The sequence below is a fragment of the Scaptodrosophila lebanonensis genome, unplaced genomic scaffold (genome assembly GCF_003285725.1).
Source record: "Scaptodrosophila lebanonensis strain 11010-0011.00,11010-0021.00 unplaced genomic scaffold, SlebRS2 tig00001415-arrow-pilon, whole genome shotgun sequence".
Lineage (NCBI taxonomy): Eukaryota > Metazoa > Arthropoda > Insecta > Diptera > Drosophilidae > Scaptodrosophila > Scaptodrosophila lebanonensis.
The window spans coordinates 4,632,595-4,654,147 of NW_022060742.1; the positions used below are offsets into that span (position 1 = coordinate 4,632,595).

At 37.2% G+C, this 21,553-nt stretch overlaps 1 protein-coding gene across 4 annotated transcripts in view; it reads left to right on the forward strand.

The window, feature by feature from the left end:
- The window catches only part of LOC115632936 (palmitoyltransferase app), a 92,840-nt gene that overhangs the window by 23,890 nt on the left and 47,397 nt on the right, over nt 1-21,553 (forward strand). For all 4 annotated transcript variants that reach the window (XM_030530231.1, XM_030530232.1, XM_030530229.1 and 1 more), the window contains one exon: nt 14,075-14,098. The gene's annotated coding sequence lies outside the window, so the exon portion shown is untranslated. The remainder of the gene's footprint in view (nt 1-14,074; nt 14,099-21,553) is intronic.

The following is a 21,553-nucleotide window of genomic DNA, read 5'->3' on the forward strand; positions in this document are numbered from 1 at the left end:
TGATGATGCTTCTTTTTGCAGCTTGCCGACAAGTGCTTTGTTGTTGTTTATTTCATGTCGCCCTGTCTTGTAAATCATGTAAATAAGTTACAAGTGTATATCGTGTATACAAGTACAATCGGAAAACATTGGTTGGCGGGAGTGTGTTCACGCCTTTTTAGCCTAATTCCCAATTATGTGCACCGGTTGACAAAAAATTCATTCGTCGTCCTCGTGCTCACGCGGCGCATACTTAATATTGCCCATAGCAATTAGAGGGAGGAAGCAACGCCATCACTCATACGCCAGGTGGGGCAGACAGGCAATTAAAAAGGGGAAACTTCTGCAGTCATCGTATTGAGTTAATTAAAACGCAATATTTGCATATTGCTTTCATTTCAATGGCAGCACCAAACGTTGCTGAAATAACCAAACAGCAAAGAACTAACAACGTTTATTTAAGCACACGGCAGCAATCGGCTGTGTTACATGTGTGTGTGTGTGTGTGTGTATGTGCTGGCAAAGTTTATTGCTCAATTTAGCACAAACTTTTGGCAAGCTCCTTCTAATACGCCCGCTGTGGCAACGGTAAAACCCAGGGAAACAGAGCAAGTTAACATGCAACTTTCAGCCACTTTTCAAAACTTGATTTGCGCTAAGAACCGCAGAAACCTGCACGCATGTGTATGTGTGCGTGTGGGTGTGTACTTGATAACTTGCGGTACTGTAAAGGTAGATAAGCCAAAACAATGTTTGAACATTAGGCCACAGCCCGCTGGTGTCTGCTGAGGCTAACGTTTGGGTGCTGTCAATGACTTTTACGTGTTTTGTGATTTTCATTAACGCGTTTTCCAGCCTCTCACAAGTTGTGGCTTTGTCTTAGACTTGGGGAAAATATGAGCTGATAATAAAGTTATTTATATTACTCCCACTTCCAACTTGTTTATGCTTTAATATACCTTTGCTCAAGAGAACAGGGTGTATTACATAAGTTAGTTGTTTGTATAATGCTTTAAAGAGCTCCTGTCATATATCATATATGTTAAATTTTTATATATCAGCTCTGGCCCATTCTCTCAGTTATTTCAGTTTATAATAATTCTTGAAATGTTGGCGAGCATTTGTTTGTTGATTTCCTATTAAAAGCATAATAAATGTTTGGTAAATCAAATTATTAAACGTATATAATTTGCAATGGCTTAAGTGCATTCATTCTCCACATATTCGTACATATGTAAAAAAAAGTTGACACACACTCGATCCCTGAGGTAAATTATGAAAAACGAATTTATTTAACTGCGAGATATTTTACATTTTACGAAAACAACTCGCTTTGGGTTTTAAAAAGCATGAAAACTTTTTCGTTGCACTTAAATTTCAATATGTAATAATTTACAGATAAGTTAACCTTGGGAAAATTGCGAAAAAGGTGTTTCTCATTTATTTATGTTCATTTTTTGGGGCACCTTAAGTTGCTTGCCAAGTGCACAATATGCATGGCACAGTTCAGTTGGTTGCTATTGTTGTTGCACCGTTGTCCGCTGTGATTTACAGCAATTGCGGCAGAAGCACCAAACAGCAGCAGCAACAATAGCAACAACAATATTTTCTGGGCAACCTAACAGGCAAAAAAGTTGCTGCTGTTGACCACAACAAGGACATTTACGATATTTTGCTGCAATGCTCTTTTTGTTGCACGAGTAAGTGGTTGGTGTTGTTGCTGTTGCTGTTTGCAGTTTTGCAGCCCACAATTACAGAGGCGCATTATGTGAGAGAGCCTGCAATGTTTTAAGGCATCTCCATGCCTGTCTCGAGTCACAGCTAGGCCGCTGTGACTCCGCCCAGCCGCTTGTCTGTTTGCTTGCTGCTTGTTAACAAACATTACTTTTTATTTATTATTTCTTGCCTTGACAGTTTGCTGCTGGTGCTGTGTGTGTTCCTGACAGCTTTGCTCATACATTTATTTATTTATTGCCTACTTATTTATGAGCCTGATGTGTCTCGCCCTGACCCCACATCAAAGTTCAACATTCATGGCAGCCCTAATGATCGAATTATTAAAGCAATCGGCAACAGTGAAATACAAGCGAAGTACGATGAATTTATATTGAACTAAGCCAAATATCTGCACTTAAACTTTACAGCATTCCGCCCCAACCCAATACCAGGATAGATGATGAGCTCAATTTCTGCTGCTAAGCCATTTGATTGCCAAATGGCTACCAATTTCGAGTAGTCTCAATGACCGCCTCCAACAGAGTCCTCCAGCAAACATGCAAAACCAATTTGAATTTGCTGCACACGTATGTGTGTATGGGTGTACTTGTATGTGCTTCACAAATATGCATTGGCAATGTCAACTGTGCAACCGAACTTGCCACCGCCACCAAAAGCTGACCACAAAATGTTTTGCCAGTTGTTCATTTAATGCCGCCGCTGCTTTTGGACTTCCCCATGCCCACAACCAACGCACTGGCATCTCCCTTGAAAAAGGAAACAACACACAGAAATTTATAGTTGAAAATTAAATACCACAGCAAGGGCAATTTGCAATCTCCATTTCATTCTCCATTGATGTTGGAAGTCGCCACGTGATCGTGATAGTAAATTAATTTCAAATTCGCGAAAATTATATTAGTTCTAAAATTGATGTTAATAATGCATGGCCCCAAACATCAATTTCTAAATGGCTATATATAACTAATAAATGAAAATGCTATCTTTCCTTGTTTTTATTATATTTGTTCAGAAGTTATTGACCTACTGATAAACCAACATGACTAGTTCATTACAATCTAGTAAACAGATGCTTCTTTTATAATTTGGGTGGAAAAATATTTTTATTATACAAATATATTAAGACATCAATCAATCCGAAGTATATTTTAGGCCAACTTATAAAAAAAACTAATGAAAAATGTTGTCAAACATTTGTTAATTGTAAGAAAACGAATTGTTGAATTGGAAACTTGTGAAGTTTTTCTATCCAGTTTGGAAGGTAACTAGAAAATTGGTTTTATTTAGTTGAAGTATATTTTCTTTTAACAATAATCCACATTGATCGTATTCAAATAATAATAATAATACATTTTTTTGATTTATATTTTTATATATTATTTAATTTTTGATTTATATTTCTGTTTTATATATTGGATCGTCTTTACTTTTTTCTTATTACGCACTGCCTTATTGGATTAAAAGTTAGACATTTCTTTTTAGTGTAATCCCCAATGGGCGTGACATATTTTATATTTTAAAACGTGACCATCTCTAGTTTGTATGTCTTGTTTCTGCCAGCCCTGCTCATTTTCACAGTTTTATTTTCTTCTTGTGTCTGCAGCTTCGTGCGTTTGCCGCTTGCCGCTTGCCTCTTGCAGTTTAATTTGTACATCGATATATTTTCTTAGTTGTCAGAGCATGCACAACAGTTCCACATGCACACACACACACACACCCATTGTAATTGTCTGCATAAGAGGATATATGTACATATGAGAATATATGTGTGTGTGTGCATCGTTGTCTCACCCACTCTATCCCTGCGCCTCCTCTCTCTCATTTTGCTTTCCCTTTGCCAAATAACAATAAATTGTGTGCTTGCTGTGCGATTGTCGCTTTGAAATATCGTTTAACTTAAGCCAACGTCTGGCCTGTTCGCCGTGGCGTATACGTAACTTTTATAACGATGCAACCAGCAAGAGGCAGCGAGCCGAGCAACATTGTGTGCGTTATGCTGGTCGCCTAAATGAGCAGACATTTTGCTAATTAGTAAGCTATTTGAAATGCACGACAAAGGGCGCTAGAAAACTGGCAAATTGGCTCGCTAGTGGTTCGCTTTTCGCTTCGCTGCTCCACGGCTTTTCATTTTTCCCTTGCTGCCTCTCTCTCTTTCTCCCTCTCCTCTCTCTCTCTCATTCATATTTCGTTTAGTGCCCGCGCATTAATCAACTGGGCAGTAGAAAAATGGTCATCGCCATGCAATAGTTGGGTGAACGATAAAATACGAGTACTTGCTACTTAGTGAAAAAAAAAAGTTGTGTCAATAACAGTCCACTCGCTTCATGCCCCAAATTCCCCCCTTCAACTACTGTTGCACACTAACAAAGAAACTTTTGAATCAATTCAAGTTGTCTAAAGTTAAATCCGTGCAGCTTTGCACTCAATTAAGTGAGTTGCCATTGCTGTTGCCTAGGCTCCCCTTATAATGTGCGTACATGTAGGGTAGGGAGATGGTTTTAAAAAGGTGTAGGGGGCAGACGAGTGAGTCAATGCAGCTAAGAAAAACAATTTTGTTGCAGAAGTGAAGCAAAAAACTGAAGCAAGCAAATCCACTTCAATGACAGCAACAATAATAACAACAACAACAAGTGTAACAGCAGCAACAACAACAGCAAGTCGAAGAGCAACAGCAGCAACGACAACGCTGGAAAGTTAGTGCCAACAATTGCAGCAGCTGCCACGTCAAAAGTTGCCAGTTTCTTGGCAGCCTTGCTCATTACACCCACACACACACACACACACACTTAAATACATATACACAAACACACGTGAACTAAAGCAAAGTTGGCCCGAAGTTGCCCTGCTCCGGCTGAGCTCCGACTTACGCTTGATTGACTTGCATTGAGTTGACTTGGCACATCTTGGCGGGCCTGGCTGGCTGGCTGGATGCTTGACAGGCTGAGGCACTTGGCATTCGGCTGCGTAAACTAATTTTCCATGTCGTCACTCAATTGTTTTAAGAGCCAACTTGCCGCTGGCAAGCTTTGACGTTGACAGAAACAGCAACAGAAACACAAACGCATACTATATGCAGTCGAACTTCTCTATCGTGAATCTCTTGCCAATACAAACTTCTTCCTCCGACTGTAATTTAAAAAATTTATGGCGGGAGCATGCATTTTTAGCATTGCTTTTGGTGTGATCAAAGGTACGTAGGCAGTCTGAAATACTTCACGCCAATCAATGATACAATACTTTTTCAACAATTTTATTAATTTTTTTTTTTTTTCAACCCCTCCAAAGAGTAATTGCCTAAATATGAGAATCTAATGCTAATTTATTTTATTTTAAAAACTGTTGTTTTTATTGAATCAATTTTGGAGAATCACTTTATATAGCAATCATATTACCTTGAAACCTTCACTTTATGAGATCCCACAAAGTAGCTATTCATACTTGTATTCTTAATCAGTATAAAAAGACCAGTCGATATAAGTAGTCATTAGGATGAGGAATAAAACTTTATATGGAAATTCGCATATCTACAAGTTATCCTAAATACAAAAAGTAACAAGTCCATTTTTTTCATAACTCTTTTCATTACTCACAATTGGCAATTACATCCAGTTTATATACCTTCATTTCATGTTTCATCGGGACAATGCCAATTCGTATTACAAATTTCTTATGTTGTTATTTTCATATTATTAGTAGGAATGGGTACTGGGTATTTAAGAGTTGCGTCCGCTCGACTATAACAATCTTGTCTTTTATTTAGGAATTGAAATATTCTTGAATTACTTTATATTTGTCTCAACACTATATTGATATTAAGGTTTTCTTGAAAAATGGATTTGAAACTATTTATTTATATATTATATATATATATATATATATATATATATATATATATATATATATATATATATATATATATATATATATATATATATATATATATATATTTTTTTTTTTTTCGATAACACCACGACCTGTATAAAAACTACTACGAATCAAATTTATAGAAGCATTACTGCATTTACGCATATACATAATATATTTAAGGTTGCAATTCCTTTTGACATGCATCCCTGTCGCCTGCCCCCTATTGCATGGCCCATTGTCTAAATTGTTGAATGTTAAAGCTTAATGCAGTTTTTGTGTCCACTAACTTTAGCTGTCGACCAACTGGACGCTGTCGTGCTGGCTGCGTAGCCCAATTGTATGCTTTGGCAGCAAATCTGTTTACAATTTGCTTTTCAACAGTCGACGTCAACATCGTCGCACGAATTGTCGCTTGTGCTACATTGAATTTCAATCAATTGTGGCGAATCAGTTGTGGCTGCTAAGCTACACTCACGCACATTTAACTAAATATACATACAAGTATATGTACATACACATATACAAACTGGTATTTATTGCGCGTGCTTATGGCTGTATAGTATTTTGAGTTGAGGCTTTGCGAAATGATGGATAATGGCATTTAATTGGAGACGCTTAAATCGTGTCCTGCCACTAGAACTTCACAACCTGCTCTGAATGTCTATGTGAGTGTGTGTTTGTTTGTTGTGTGCGTCTAAATAGTTACATCAATTAATTTACAAGTCATTGTCAGTTTGTCAGTGTGCATTATAAATGATTTGTGTGCGTGTGTTCATTAGTTGTCATGCCTTTTGTCCCAAAGGGGCATAAGAACGTCGCATGTATGGGCTTGCAAATGTGTGACCTCATTTTCTTGTTCGCCTCTGGCATATTGATTGTGCTACAAACACAGGCACATACACACAAACACACACACACATAGGCTAACATGAAATACTAAAGCACTGTTAAAACTATGCGTTGTAGTTTTTTGTGAAATACATTTCCGGCAACTGCAACGCCCACAAATATGCAACGGAAATGTTGCTTGCGCCTTAATATTCATTGGGAAAAGTTTGTGAGACATTAAAGCAAAATTTTAGCGCGTCTTCAAATTTATTGGAGCAACTTGAGGCAGGCACATACACACGCACACACACAAAGACCGTGGCACAGGAAGCGCTTTTATCAATTATCAATTAACCTAAATTTGAGCCGTTAGGTTTTTGGCATCGTTCTTCTTATTTCACTTCACAGCTCTGTGAATGAGTGTGTGTATGGTGTGTGTGTGCTTGTGTGCGGGAGGGTATGTGTGTGTGTGTGCTGCCAATTGAAGTAGAAATGTTGAAGACGAAGTATTTTTCAAATGAAGGTTGACAGCTTTGGCTTCTGGCAGCGATTTGGCATTGCACCTGCTTTCGTTCACACACAAATACACATCTCTATATATAGATTTATGTACATATATACAAATATATACATATGCTTGTGAGTGCGCGTCATTAGTGTAAAAGCATTTTTAATTTTTAAACGGCAGCTCGATTTGCCAATGCAGATTTCTAACGAAAAAACAAGCAAGCTGTCAGCGCTGTAAATTGCCAAATGATTGGAGAAAACTGACAGAACAGCTTGAGCTCTTAACGACGTGTGGTTATGGCTTTAATGTTGGTAGAATGGCCTACAACGTATGCATGAATAAGCAGTTAATGACAAATATGAAGACACGAATTATACGTACATACATATTTTTGGTTACAATTTTAAGTTTATGTACAATATACTATTTCTCTTCCGACACTCTTTAATTTCTAAAGGAGCTGCCAATAGCAAATTATTTGGTACGTTCCGAAAGCCAGGACATATAGTACAATACATACTGTGACAATACACGTATACATATGTATGTATGCAAATTTCTGAAAAATAAAAATTATAATATTTTGAAATTAAATTGTGAAATTTCTGACAAATTAAATTAAAATATTGTGGCCGCCCTCCTCTGCGATTCTCATATCAAGTACCTAAGCGCTGGCAATTCGAGAACTAAATTGTGAAATATATGAAAAATAATATGTACATACATATGTATGAATATGTACAAAATATGTGTATATATTATTTCTTCTACGCTTTAGTGATTTTAATTTTGTAATTCAATACAATTATGTGTTTTCAACTTAAAATATGAATGTTTTCAGTGTTAAATGCGTGTTTCTGCTTTTGTAAATTGCAAGAGTACATTCACAGAATAAGCTTAACGCTAAATGAATCCTAGAATTCTTCAGAATACATTTGTAGAGTTGCTAGCTGAGGTAACCGTTTAGCACTAAAATGGTAAATCACCACTAAAAATGCCAACAGCTGCATTAAAGCTAGAGGTGAGCATGCATACATACATTTACATTTACATCAGAATCGTGTCTATGCGTGTTTGTGTACTTGTACATATGTATGTATGTGTGCATTGGGCCTGGTTATATGGCTATAAATTTCTTTCCCATCAACCTATCATAATGAAACTTGGTATAAGGATATATAATCACTAACTGGATGTGTCTATCAAATTCCTAGAATTACGGGAGTTATAGAAAATCCAGAATAGGGGGGAGTGGGGTGGTGCATCGGGAAAAATGAACAAACTCGTCCTTTCTCGGGCTCAGGAGAATCTGTATACCAAGTTTGGTTATTCTAGCTCTTATACTTTCTGAGATCCTTGCGCTCATACAGACAGACGGACATGGCTATATCGACTCGGCTTGTCATGCTGATCAAGAATATATACACTTTGTGAGGTCTGCTACGCCTCCTTCTGTGTGTTACATGTACACTCGCACAAAACTAATATACCCTTGTACCCTTTGGGTACAGGGTATAAAAACATGAACGTGCATGCATGGTGATTGAAAACATTTTTTATATTTTAGATATCCGTTTTCCAACAAAATGCCTTGCTTTTTTCAACAATAAAATACATATTCATAACGATACTTTTTAATGTGTGTGTGCAATAAAACTATAACAATTTTTTGAGTATTTCTTAAATTTTAAGTTATATCAGTGAAAACCTTATTACTATATATTTTGAAATCGTTGAATGTCAAGTTGTAGTTATGTTGATTATGTAACCCAAATTTGAAATCGATCGGACGAAATTTTAAAAATTTTTTTATTTGAAAAAAGGAAATAAATATTACTATAAAACCACAAGAAGCTCCAAGAAAACTTTCAAAAAACCAAGTCTGCAGTTATTTTTTTATTCTTTCTCTGGTTTATAAAAAACAAAGTTGATCGGTGGAAAAATTAAGATTTTGGACCTCGTTTTACCGCCTTTGGCTTTTGAATTTTCCAAAACCGCTTCTACACCTCCACTATAAAAGACAACTTTTGTTCAAATTCATAGCTTCCTAGCTTTTACCGTTTGGGCTGTGCCTATATGGCCAATCAGTCAGTCAGGACAAACTGTTTTATATATATAGAGATATGTTTGTCTTTTAGCTCGTTCGACATCTCGTCACTTTAATTAATAAATGAGTCCATTAATTACTTAATTGAAAGCAAAAGTTTCATTGACCAGTTGAGTACAGAAAAACAGAGAGGTTAATTTAGATAATTGGCCAAATTTGAGTGCGGGCTTACAATTGAAATGTATCTAATGATTAATTAGTAGGCAGAAAAACAGCTCGATTTTTCAACATTCTGTTAATGTAAATAGCCACCAGCTAACTTACTTACTGTGTACAGCTTCTACAATGTCGTTAAAAATCATGTTTAAGCATAAACACACGCTAGCTTTAATGCAACAAAACCAATATACCCTCAAACAAAATTAAAGAATGTTATTCTATAAATGTATATAGTATATTATGTACGTATATTACTATTTAGATTTCAATTAACTGGTGTATTTATATTTTATCGTAGATGTTTTAAAGCGAATATTTTTTTCGAAACATTGATAACAATAGTAGTATTACTAATCTTTTTCTAATTACATGGACATTATTCAAGATAATTGTGTTGTGCTCATAACCCTGTCTTATTAAATTATGATCGACTTTGTTAAAATCTCATATATGCAGTGACATATCAAAGGCATGTGTCTTTCAAAGTAAAAATGAAATTTCATTTCAAAAGGCACTTAGTGTGGAAATGTTAAAGTCAGTGCAAACATCGTTTAAACTTTAATATGTTTTAACAGCAACAGATTTTAAGTACTTGGAATCCTCGTTAAGGGACTTGTGCATTGCCGAATCTCTGCTGGCAAATTTTATAATTTGCAGATGGTTCGCCCTAGTCTTGGTTTCTATCTTTTCCCCCTGTCTATCCTCTTTTCTAGTAGTTGTTTGCTGCCCATTTCAAAGTGTGTGTTTGTCTATGAGTATGATATGTTGAAGGCGACAGCAAGGCAACGAGAAGGCCTCTTGACAATAATCGTTTTCATTACTGTAAAATGTCAACAGCGTCAGCAAGAAGTTGCACAGAAAACAAGATTTTTCCTTGTTAGTGGCTGCTTGACTTTGTCTTGACATGTCGCCGTTGCAGGATATGTAGCTAAAATTTGATGATGCAGTGACACACAAATGCCTATGTGCGAGTGTATGTGTAAAATAGCGCCAAAAATCTAAAACAAACAACTGTGCTCAACATTTTCAAGGCAAAACATTGACGAGGACATTTCTGCTGCGACAGTAACGCCCCATGGCGGCATTTTCTAGCTACTTTTATGATGCACAGTGGGTATATAGAGGGTGAGGGAGTGGATGTGGGTGTGGGTGTGGCTGGCTGTGTGGGTGCTACTTGCTACTTGCCGTTGGCCAAAATGTAATGCTTCAACTAAAAGTCTATAAGAAATGCATTTGTTCAAGTGGAAATGAATTGAATCCGAGCCATTGGTGGTAGCAGAGGCGGCGTCGGCGGCAACGGCGGTAAAATGCAATCTCGTTTTGTTGTCAACTTAACCTCCAAACGGAGGAGATGCAATGGTTCTTGTTATTGCTGTTGTTGTTGCTATTGTTTCTTATAGTGTTGTTGTGGGTGAGCCGTCCTGCCCCGTCTGCCCCCGCCATTGTAAGCAGCCAAGACAGCAGTAGCAGCTAAAGAAGATGACAGCCATTTGGTTGTCTGTAGCTTGTGCCCTCTTGCCTTCCCACCACCCCCTTCTCCCTTCGTGACTGTCATTGCTGGCACTACTGATGCTCGATTTTTAGTTTAAACAATAGCTTGAGCATTTTTGATTGTCAAATGTTTGCAGAGATAACATTTACCATGGCGGATTTGCAGTGAAGCGTAGGAGATGGCATTTTGATGATAGTGGCGAAGGGCGAAGGGTGCGTGGAGCAACGAGGTGCTATGGAGGTGTCGCATTCGCCTGCAGCAGGAAGGCAAGTGTTGTAAGCGCTGTTAACTTTTGCGCTTGAGCTGTCTTCCTGTTTGTACGGAAATATCAATTTGTAAATGCTTGTGTGCTGTTTATTGTGTTCGTTGTTGTTGTTCTTTGTGTTACTGTTACTCCTGTTGTTACTGCTGGCAGTTTATAAACAAATGGCGCGCATAAATGTTGCAGTAAGTCAATTAAATGCCAATTAGTGCGAAGTGCTGAATTCTGTTGCAAGTGGTTAAATCAATTATTGTAAATGAAACTTTATCATTATTTCATCAATTAGAGATACATTTCCTTGATGGGCATATATTTTAAATCAAATTTTAATCAGTGCGATTTCGAATCAGCTTCACTTGTCTGCCTGCCCAGTAATTAACGAATTCTTTCTCAATTAACCAGTAATGACGACTTAAGGATAAAATCAGGAAAAGTTATTGACCCTAAAAATAGCAATTACAAACAAGATAGAACGCTACAGTCGAGCAAGCCCGACAGTAAAATAGCCTGTACTCTCCACAAAAAGGAAAAATTAAAAAAAAAAAAAATTTAAAAAAAATTAAATTATTAAAAAAAATGAATGAATTAATTAATTAAAATAATTAATTAAATTAAATTAGAATACATGTTTATGTTCAGTTTAAACAGCATACATTTACATCACGTACCTATGCGTGTTCATATGCGTGTATGTATGCAGCACAAAGTTGAACAAAAGCAGCAACAACAACAACAGCTGCGGGCAGCGCTGCCGACAGAGCTGCAGGCAGCGCATGAGCAGCGATTTTACTTATGGCTATAACTTTCTTCAGAATTGACCTATCATGATGAAATTTGGCACACGGACACATTAGTACTAACTGGATGTACCTACCAAAATTGATTTTAAAATTCCGAGAATTACGGAAGTTATAAGAAAAAATACGAATTGCGGGGGAGTGGGGGGTGTATCAGAAAAAATAAACAAACTCGTTCTGCCTAGGGCTTATAGGAACCTTGATACCAATTTTGGTTATCCTAGCTCTTGTACTTACTGAGATCCTTGCGCTCATACAGACAGACGGACAGACGGACAGACGGTCAGACGGACAGACGGACAGACGGACATGGCTATATCGACTCGTCTTCTCATCCTGATCAAGAATATATATACTTTGTGGGGTCTGCCACGCCTCCTTCTGTGTGTTACATACATGCGCACAAAACTAGTATAGCCTTTCACCCTTTGGGTACAGGCTATAAAAATTATCATGATTAAAAATGATTACATATTGATTACAGTTGGAGGAATCCCACAAAAACAAATTTTAGATGTGTTTGTTAAGTTTAGTTTTATTAAGTTTTCATTTAGAATTATTAATAAGAGATTTAAGTCCCTCTAATTTTTAGCATTTGGTTTAAATTAGACCTTTTAATAATAATTTATCAAGTCGTTAAGGTGAAATTTATACACGAGTAAGCATTAATGAGACGCGAACTATTTGTTATTCAGTACATATATAATGCATTTAAAAAATGAAAGATTGAACTAAATATATTCAATCAGCAAATACACGTACGTGCAAATTATTCATTTACCCATTTAATCGAATTTGTCGGCATTTTAATTGAAATCGAATTGGAATCCAACCCCTTTTAGGTAATCTTTCATGTATTACCATTATCCACATCGAAATAATGACAAATAATTCGCACGAAATTATTCACATTTAAAGTGCCAGCAGCTTACAAATGTTTACAACGAAATAAATGCAATCACACATCGAATAACATGCTGCTTGCGTAACAGACCATTGCACAATTTTGATGCTTTCACAGTGATGTGAGCAACAAACAAAAAATAAACCATTGCCTACTTTCATGCTGATCAACAAATTAGTCAAAGCTGTCGGGCCGGGCACGCCCATTACTTGCTCTTTTCTCCCGAACATCCACTATCCTCAGTCAAACGCAGTTTGCTATACATTTTACGCTAATTGAAATCGCAATCGAATTACATGGCTGGTCAGCATCAACGTCAACCTCGACGGCAATGGCAACGGCGATGCCGACGCCCTATAAAGGACCCAATGAAAATATAATCACATTTATGCACTTTTTATGCCTGTAGGGTAAATATTTTCGTTGTAAACAGCCAAGGCTTATGGGCGTCAACGGCGACCGCCAGAAGCCCAGGCAGAAGCCCAACAGCAGTCATCCTCGTCGTCAGCGCATTGTCGGCGAACAGCTGAGTAACCATAACATCACACATATACACACATATTCCTCCTATATGCATATGTATGTACATATATGGCCTGACTTGGTTGGTGGTTTTGCGCGGCCGTTGTCCATTTCGTGTATGTGCTGTTGTTGCCATCAGACTGCAGCATTCGTTTTGCATTCAATTCCATTTTTGAGTTCATTGAATTTGTTCTGATTTTTTTCACATTTCACATACATATGAAAATTGCATTAATACGCTTGGTAGGGCAAAACAAAAATGAATATAGCGTGAAATTTATGTTTCATGCTCAAAAGCCAAAGTTATATTTGCCATGCCATGTGTGTCAGTCTATATGCTCGCCTCTGTATGTGTTTCCCTCTGTGTGTGCGTGTGTCTGTCTGTCTGTATGTATTGTTTACAGCATGCATCTAAATGTATGTGTGATTTAATTGCATTTTCTGTTTGAGTTGCCAGCGAGTTGTCTGTCAACCCACACACCAATTTAATAGTTTTTCAATTGCTTCATAATTGTTTATTCTCTCCTTTCCTTTATTTTTTTAGTTCATAAGCAATACCTACAATTATATAGAAATGTAAATATATACAAATATATTTAATTACATACATATATGCAGAGTTATTGACAATGGTTTTGGGCGCCACAGCTGTTGCATTATTAATGACCATAAACTGTAGCAACTTCCGACATTCGGAGTGGATTCAGTAAATTAATAGCCAGCATTTCAACGGAAATTTGCGCGTTCGCATTTGTGTTGACAATGCGAATGTTTTTTATTTATATAGATATGTATATTTATATGATTAATGGTCTTGGCACCATTTGTGCAACTTTAAATATAAATTCTTTGATATTTATTAACGCTATTAATATTATTAATATGATTTGTGTCTTCTCTCTCTATTTACAGTTCAGCGAGCAAAAGGTCCAAAAGGTAAATAAAACCAACTATTTATTTAAGAAAGACATGTCAAAGTGACAACACTAGATTATTTTTTCTCAAGTCACGGAACTGTCAAAAACGAGTAAATATGGAAGTATAACAGATAAGACAGATCCTCACACACACACACACACATTCCCACACACTCAGAGTGAGCGACCCGAACTATAACTTTGAACGAAAGCTGACAGCCGCAATGACCAGAGTGTCATAAATCCATAACTAAGCGTCAACAACATCAACAAAACAGTTTTCTATGACCTACGACGTGTATGTATGTATACTTGTATATATGTATGTGTGGGTGGAAATCACACAGCCATACTCGCATACTTGCTCTCTGTGGGCAACTTTGCGGGCAATGAACCAATAACCCCCAATCGCTGCCTCGGCGCATCGGTCGCGCTTTTAGTAAACAAAGTGCTAGACACTCATGTCAAGCGCAGGCTGGCAGCCTGGCAGACTAACTGACTAACTGACTGACTCACTCGCTCATTCACTGAATATATGACAAAGTGATGTCTAGCACTCAAAAGTGTGCTCGCGATGTCGCTTGTTGTCGTCTGCCAGATAAAATGAAGCATGTTTGCCCAATATGTAACTATGTGGGGGGAGTTGGTTCGAGAAAAACCAAACTATACAAATACACATGGTTATAATTGATACTACTAGAAAGTTTTATCATCATATATCAAACATGGAAGTAATATTTTAGGCAAGAACTGTAGTAAGTAGGGTCGTTGATATACATACTATAATAGCTTCAAGTCGATATGATCGCTGTTTTAAAATAATGGAGCGAAATCGATGTGTTTTTTTTTCTAATCGAAAAACAGAATGTAATCTGAAGGCCATGACATTATTATTAAGAAACTAAGTATTATCGATTGGATAGGAAGAGATTAACTGATAAAAGTAAGAAAACATTAAAAATGCGAGCGACTGGTCATAAATACAAAATTATCACATAAGTTTCTCCAGCGCTTAAGTTAAAATTTCTGTAGGAAATGGAAATGCTAACTACAAGTAGTATAGCCTTTCACCCTTTGGGTACAGGCTATAAAAACCCAAGAAATACGAAAAAGTGTTGCATACCTTTAAGGCGCACGCAGCACCGATAAGGAATGTAACCATTTTTGTAGGCCGGTTTTCATTTTCTGAAAATGTTTCTTCCTAAAGAAAAGTTAGTGGCAAACAATTTGTACGATTAAAATTGTTTTACTTTCCAAATCTTGGTCTTAATACACATACAATGTCACTTTTTGATCCACCCTTGCGTGCGGGTTACTGACTCGCCGTTGACATGCGGAAAAATAAAACCAAAATGCTTTTTAAACAGCAGTAGCATCATCAACAATAAAAAAACATGTATTGTTTGTGTCCATGTTGAAGTTTATCGATAAGTTCAAACTCATCGCTACATGTGCTGTAAGTCGAAAAGGAAGGGTAGAGAACAATGGGCCATAATAAATTTCATTTAACTCCACAAACACACGCTCACTCACACGCACTCGCAGACATGGGGCCACAGGCACGCACCGTGGCTGACTGGCATGCTGCTTGCTCCTGTCGCGCATAAAAATATATACCATAAATATATATATTAAATTTATACATACATATAAAAATCGCTATGAATTCATAAAATTTTTTTTTTGCCAAGCAGCCGCTGCAGCCACAGCATAACAACGGCATTGACAGTTAAATGAATGACTTTGGCGCGGCAGCTTGGGCGCGTCTAGTAGGAAGCTGGAATTTCTTCCTCTTCCACTGCTACGGCCTTTGCCTTTATCCTATGTTGCGTTGGTCGCCACGTTTTGTTTACTTGGAAAATTTATGCAAATCTCTTCTGTTAAAGTTTTTTCTTTTATTTTCTTCCTTTCTTTTTTTTGTTTTTGTTTTTTGTTTGCCGGCGTCGTCAGTGTCGTTGCCTTTCATCAGAATAGTTGCCGCCGCAGTTATGTTTGCTGTAGTAGTAGTAGTAGTTGTTGTTGTTAATATAATAAATATAATAAGATGATGCCAGCATCTGCCCCTGCTCTTATGCCGACATACTTGTATATACATACATACATATCTATACATATACTTGTAGTATATGTATACATGTATACAATAGTTTTGTTGTTGACATCAAAACCGTTGGCGGCATAATGTTTTTATGCTCTGAGCTTTGTCGTAGTGAATGCTGAATAGCTTCATATTTATGTAAAGTTATGCGGTTTTAACAGATAAGTTGAAAGTTTGCTGTGCCCTCTACTGTGTGATGACGGTGCGACAGCAACAGGATTCAGCAACTAGCAGGCAGAAGGCGGCTGGCACAGGAAGCAGAGCATTTGGCACAGGATATAAGCAATAGTGCGTGTTCTGTTATGCCATGAATAGAACGAAAGAGGAAAAAGAAAAACTTATTGATGTGTAGCTTAAGAGTTGCGCTGCTGATAACAAGTTGAATTTGATTTCCCGGGAATATATGCATACAAGTAGTATAGACAGACGGCAGAAGTAAAGGCAAAATGAAGTTTAGCAGAGCACAAGATAAGGATTTGACAACACACTACAGATTTGAAATGCAAAAGCTAAGTTAAAGCTTAAGCTAAAGTTGGTGCATTTTTGAGATGGCAGATAAGTGTTATCTGAATGAAGTTATTTATAACCAAGCCTGAGCTCAAATCCCATATTAGTATGCGAGCACGTAAACGTAATCGATATGCATAAATAAAATCAAAGCCACATGGCTGGAATAACTATGTTGTTCAGTATTAACTTGTAAAGCTTAAGTTGCTCTTAAACTTACCTTATTTAAAAACTATATTTATATTTATTTAATGAAATTTGGTTGCGGCAATTGATTGCCCTTTTTAAACCGAAACATGTTTCAAACTAATTACCAACTTGCCAATTTTTGTTTAATTCCTTTGAAACTTGCAAGGTTCTGTCAAATAAGATGCTTTTGAAATTTAGTTCGATTTTTTCATTACGACTTTTAGAGCTTAAAATGTTTTATAAATTTAATTTATTTTGACACTTTATATTTGTCGCCTTGGCACTAAAGCAAACCATATCCATGGCGACATTAATTACAGTAAATGCTTTAATATACACACATATAGTACCTCAATGAACAAACCTTTTTGCATGTTGTATCTTTGTAAAGCACTTTGATCTTCCATGTTTACCTTTTAAAAAGTATTACCTATTAATACTAACTGTTTGTGGGAGCTTTTCAACTAGTTCAACAAGTATGCCCGTTAGTGAACGTTAAACGCTGTTTTACAATATTTAACAATATGGGACTTACTTGTGCAAGTTTAAAGCTTTCAATTTATGTTACCTGTACAGCAACTTTTATGGAAATTGCATTCAAAGAAATCTACCCAATATGCATGCAGAGGTTTACTATTCCCCCTTAAACTTGTGCATAAATTTATCACACCTTCTCAGCATCGTTTTGCTTTATTGTCAAGCAGTTTCCTCAAACAGTTCATGTGAACTAACATACTTGTCATCAAAACTTATTCCTTTATGACATTGCCTGCCAACACTTTTGATTGCATTTGACAAACTACAGACACTCTGGGCATTATTTATATGTAGGCTATGCGTATAACAACTGCTTTTCAACTCCCAAACTTCTTAAATATCTCTGGCTTTTTACAACTTGCGCTTTGTTAGCAACTGTGGCGCACACTCACCCACACCCACACCCACAGAGATTGCGTATACGCAGAACTTTTACAACACTCCTTTGTCTACTTCAGTTCTTTGAGGCATCACAGTACACTACAGTGCTTAAGTTAATTTAAAATTTTATTAAAAGCTTGTGGCCTGACAGACTTTCTCGTTTCTCATTATACGCACTGGCATGCACACAAATGCAGCAAAATATGATAAATTGCATTTGGCCCTAGCACGTAGCTGGCCAACTAGCTTATTTGCCTTTTAGTCATCACATCTGGAGCTGAACTAAACTGTACACCAGCAACAAAAAGTTGCAGCGCCTGCGTAACCAACGGTTTTTTCATTGTACATTGTTGCATTGTTATACCAGCCTTGGGGCGACTAACCTACCTGTTATTTTGTACTTTTTTTTACTTTGCCACTGCCGTTTTGCATTAAACTCGAATTATTCTTTCTTTTTCGCCCCTTCTGCTATCCTTCGTGCATTGCCCGCGGCATCTGTTTTTCGTTTTTTTACGCTACACCTTTTGTAATTGAGCGTTGAGCATGGTACACAGCCGTAATCTTTGGCATTAGTTGCACTGAAGTTCATTTTCCGCAAAAACCAATGCACCCGAAACCTCGTTGGTAGATTGCCGCAGCTGCTCTCGATATTCGGTGTTTTTTTTTGCCGCACTTAGTGCTGTGAAGTCTCAACCCTTGCTCCAGCTCAATCCTTGCCCCAGCTCGATTAGTGTTGCCATCTCAACCAAGCTCTGAACGCATTCGTCCTTCTTTTTTTGTGTGTTTCTGTAACGCCACATATTGAAAAGCGGCTTTTGCATTATCCTCACAAAACTCGTTATGGTTGTTAGTAAAAATGGTAAACTTTAAACTATTACAAAAAAAGTAATGGTTCTTTATTTTCAACAATTACCAATTTTTATAATAATGAAAACTTCTTTCTTCTTGACCGTTATGACTTTAAAGTTGCACATTCTTACTTGTTATGTGTTGGTTTTAAAAAGGGTTTTATTTAGAAAAATAAATGCAGTTGTAGTTTGAAAAAACATTCAAAAATTTCATAAAAAATCTATTGTTATTAGTAAAACCCAGATAGGGCAAATATATAAAATGATGTTACCTTTCTTTAAATATCAATTGAAAAAATAATATTATTTACAATTTAAACATCAAACAATAAATATAAAGGTGATTGAGTGATAAAATTCGGGAACTGTGTAATTCTTTCTTCATCAGAAATAATTTTATATTGTTTTGAAATAATCTAAAATAATTATTTAAACGTTGTCTGATGGAACTTATACTAAACGTTTAAAGTTAGTTAGTTAATTTTGAGCGTAAGTAAATAAACAATTTAGATTGTGTTGGCAACACTATCAGAACCTATTCTGCAAGAAATTGCAAACTCACACTTGGGCGCTCATTTAATTTGGCCAGGCCAACCGCAATGCCTTAACCGCTCGCCGGCTCGTTGTGTGGATTGCAAACAAGACCCAGAATAAACAACAACAGTAACAGCAGCTATAGCGTCTGGTACGTGCTCGGTCTCCCTAGCAGGTGGATTGTGGAGAAAGGAGCTGGACAGTGGCAGCCCTCTAGCATTGATTTGCTCAACGCTCAAGTGTGCGCCACAGTTTACCTAACATACTTTTAGGCATTAAGCTTGAAGCAGCAAGTCGGATGTTGTTGTTGTTGCCTCTCATTCGTTAGCGCACTTGACTTGAAGTCTCCTCAATTTGTTTAATGTTTGGTTAGGTCGAGTTAGCGTTGCAAGCACTACCGTTTTACCAGAAAGGGGCGAAACTTAATGGCCAAATTGAAGTGCTCTAAACTTTCATTTCCATTTTGTATTAATTTTTTACCTTGTGCTACGTTGCCTCATTTCCTTTAATGTGTTTCCGCTATACAGGTCTGAATGGGGGGTAATGTGTGTGTGTGTGTGTGTGCATTTGTGCGAATAAAATTTAATTATGCAGCTGGCTTCCCTAAAAGGGGGTGCGCATCATTTAAATTTGTAATGCGCTTTATAGAAATTCATTTAATAAACTCGACCTGGCAAGGAATTGCAATTAAATAGTTTGGGCGCTATTAAAACAAAATGTTGTTTTATATTTTATTTTTTTTTTTTCACGGCATGCTTAAAATTCATAAAATTTTAACAGCCAGTCCAAAAGTATGTAGTGAAAAATTGCAGCGAACGGCCGAACGAATACACCATGGTGTGACCTAATAAAAAAAATTATGCCAAACGAAAGCGAAAAAGTGAATGTGAAAGTAAAAGCCGAATGGCTGGAAGTGTTGGCCGCCATTGTAAATTTAACAATGGGCCCAGCGAACGCCCAGCTGCACTAGAGATGGGCTGAAAAATAATCGTAAGCGATAAAATGTAATGTTCGTAAAACAAATCATCCAATCAATGTGGTTAGCCTTAGAAGGATAATCATATTTGCAATGCATATTAAATAATTAAAATAAATATTTATTTGGCTAATTACATTTATATTCATTTAAATAAAATCAAAAATAGTTTTTTCTTTGCATTATCAAAATAATTGTGTACTCAACTAGAAGCAGAAATTAAAGACAAAAACTATCGAAAATAGTCGGACTATTGTAATGTATGTAGAAGAATAACACTAAATAAAGAAATGTAAATCATTAAATGATGTTGTGTGTAAAACAAATACAAAGAGAATGTGTCATGTGATCGGCTTGCAGGCTATAATAAGAGCAGGGTTTAAGAGCAAATATTGCCTTAGCCGAGCAAAGCGCATTGTTGTTGTCTAGGCAGTTGAGAAAAGGAAATGTCAAAGAACAAAAAGGAAGAGTAGAACGAGTAAGACAACGAGCCTCGAGAGAGCAGTGATGCAAGTCAGTCTGCTTCAAGAAGTCAAAGGCAACACTACCAGTGCGAATTGCTGTGCTCAAGTAAAGAAAATGGCCGAACAGCGCGTCACGCCGCGCGAATTATCCAACCCTTCTCCGACATCAGAAGTGGGATCGGCCTCGCCCCAAAGACATTCTGACAATGATTGGCGAACTCTGTTTGAGTCACAGAATCGTAATTTTATGGAATTGATAAAAGTTATGCAAGTGCCATATGCAGAGTCTCATAAAAAAAAAATAATTGTGTTGCCAAAGTTCGACCCTGACGACACGAGCGCGGACGCATCTGCATGGTGTAAAACAGCAGACATGATAATGTCCGAAAATCCCTTAGAAGGTAGTGCATTGGTCATCGCACTTAGCAGCTCCCTAAATGGAGGCGCATCGCAGTGGTTGTCCCAGATTTGCTATGCTGGAATAACCTGGCTTGAATTTAAGGAATTGTTTCTGCAGCGATACGAGGGTATAGAGACGCCAGCCGCCATTTTCTTAAACATTCTTAACGGCCGACCGAACGCAAACGAGTGTCTATCGGTGTATGCAAGCAGATTGGTGACGTCACTAATGACGAAATGGAAGCAAATGAGCGCAGAAGAAATAGCAGTCTCGTTCGTGCTGGCACATACCTCGCAAATTGATACGAGGCTGCAGCGTATGGCGTTTACAACGAACATCAAAACACGAAGCGAGCTCCAGCAGCAGTTGAAAGCATACGCTTTTGGTAAACGCAACGTGCAAATCACTTCGGAACACACATCTGGCCCCGAGAAGAAAAGGTACAAGTCGTCTTCTATTATGAAATGCCATTATTGTGAAAAACCTGGACACAAAATGGCAGAATGCCGCAAGAGGAAAATGGACGAGAGAAATGCACCG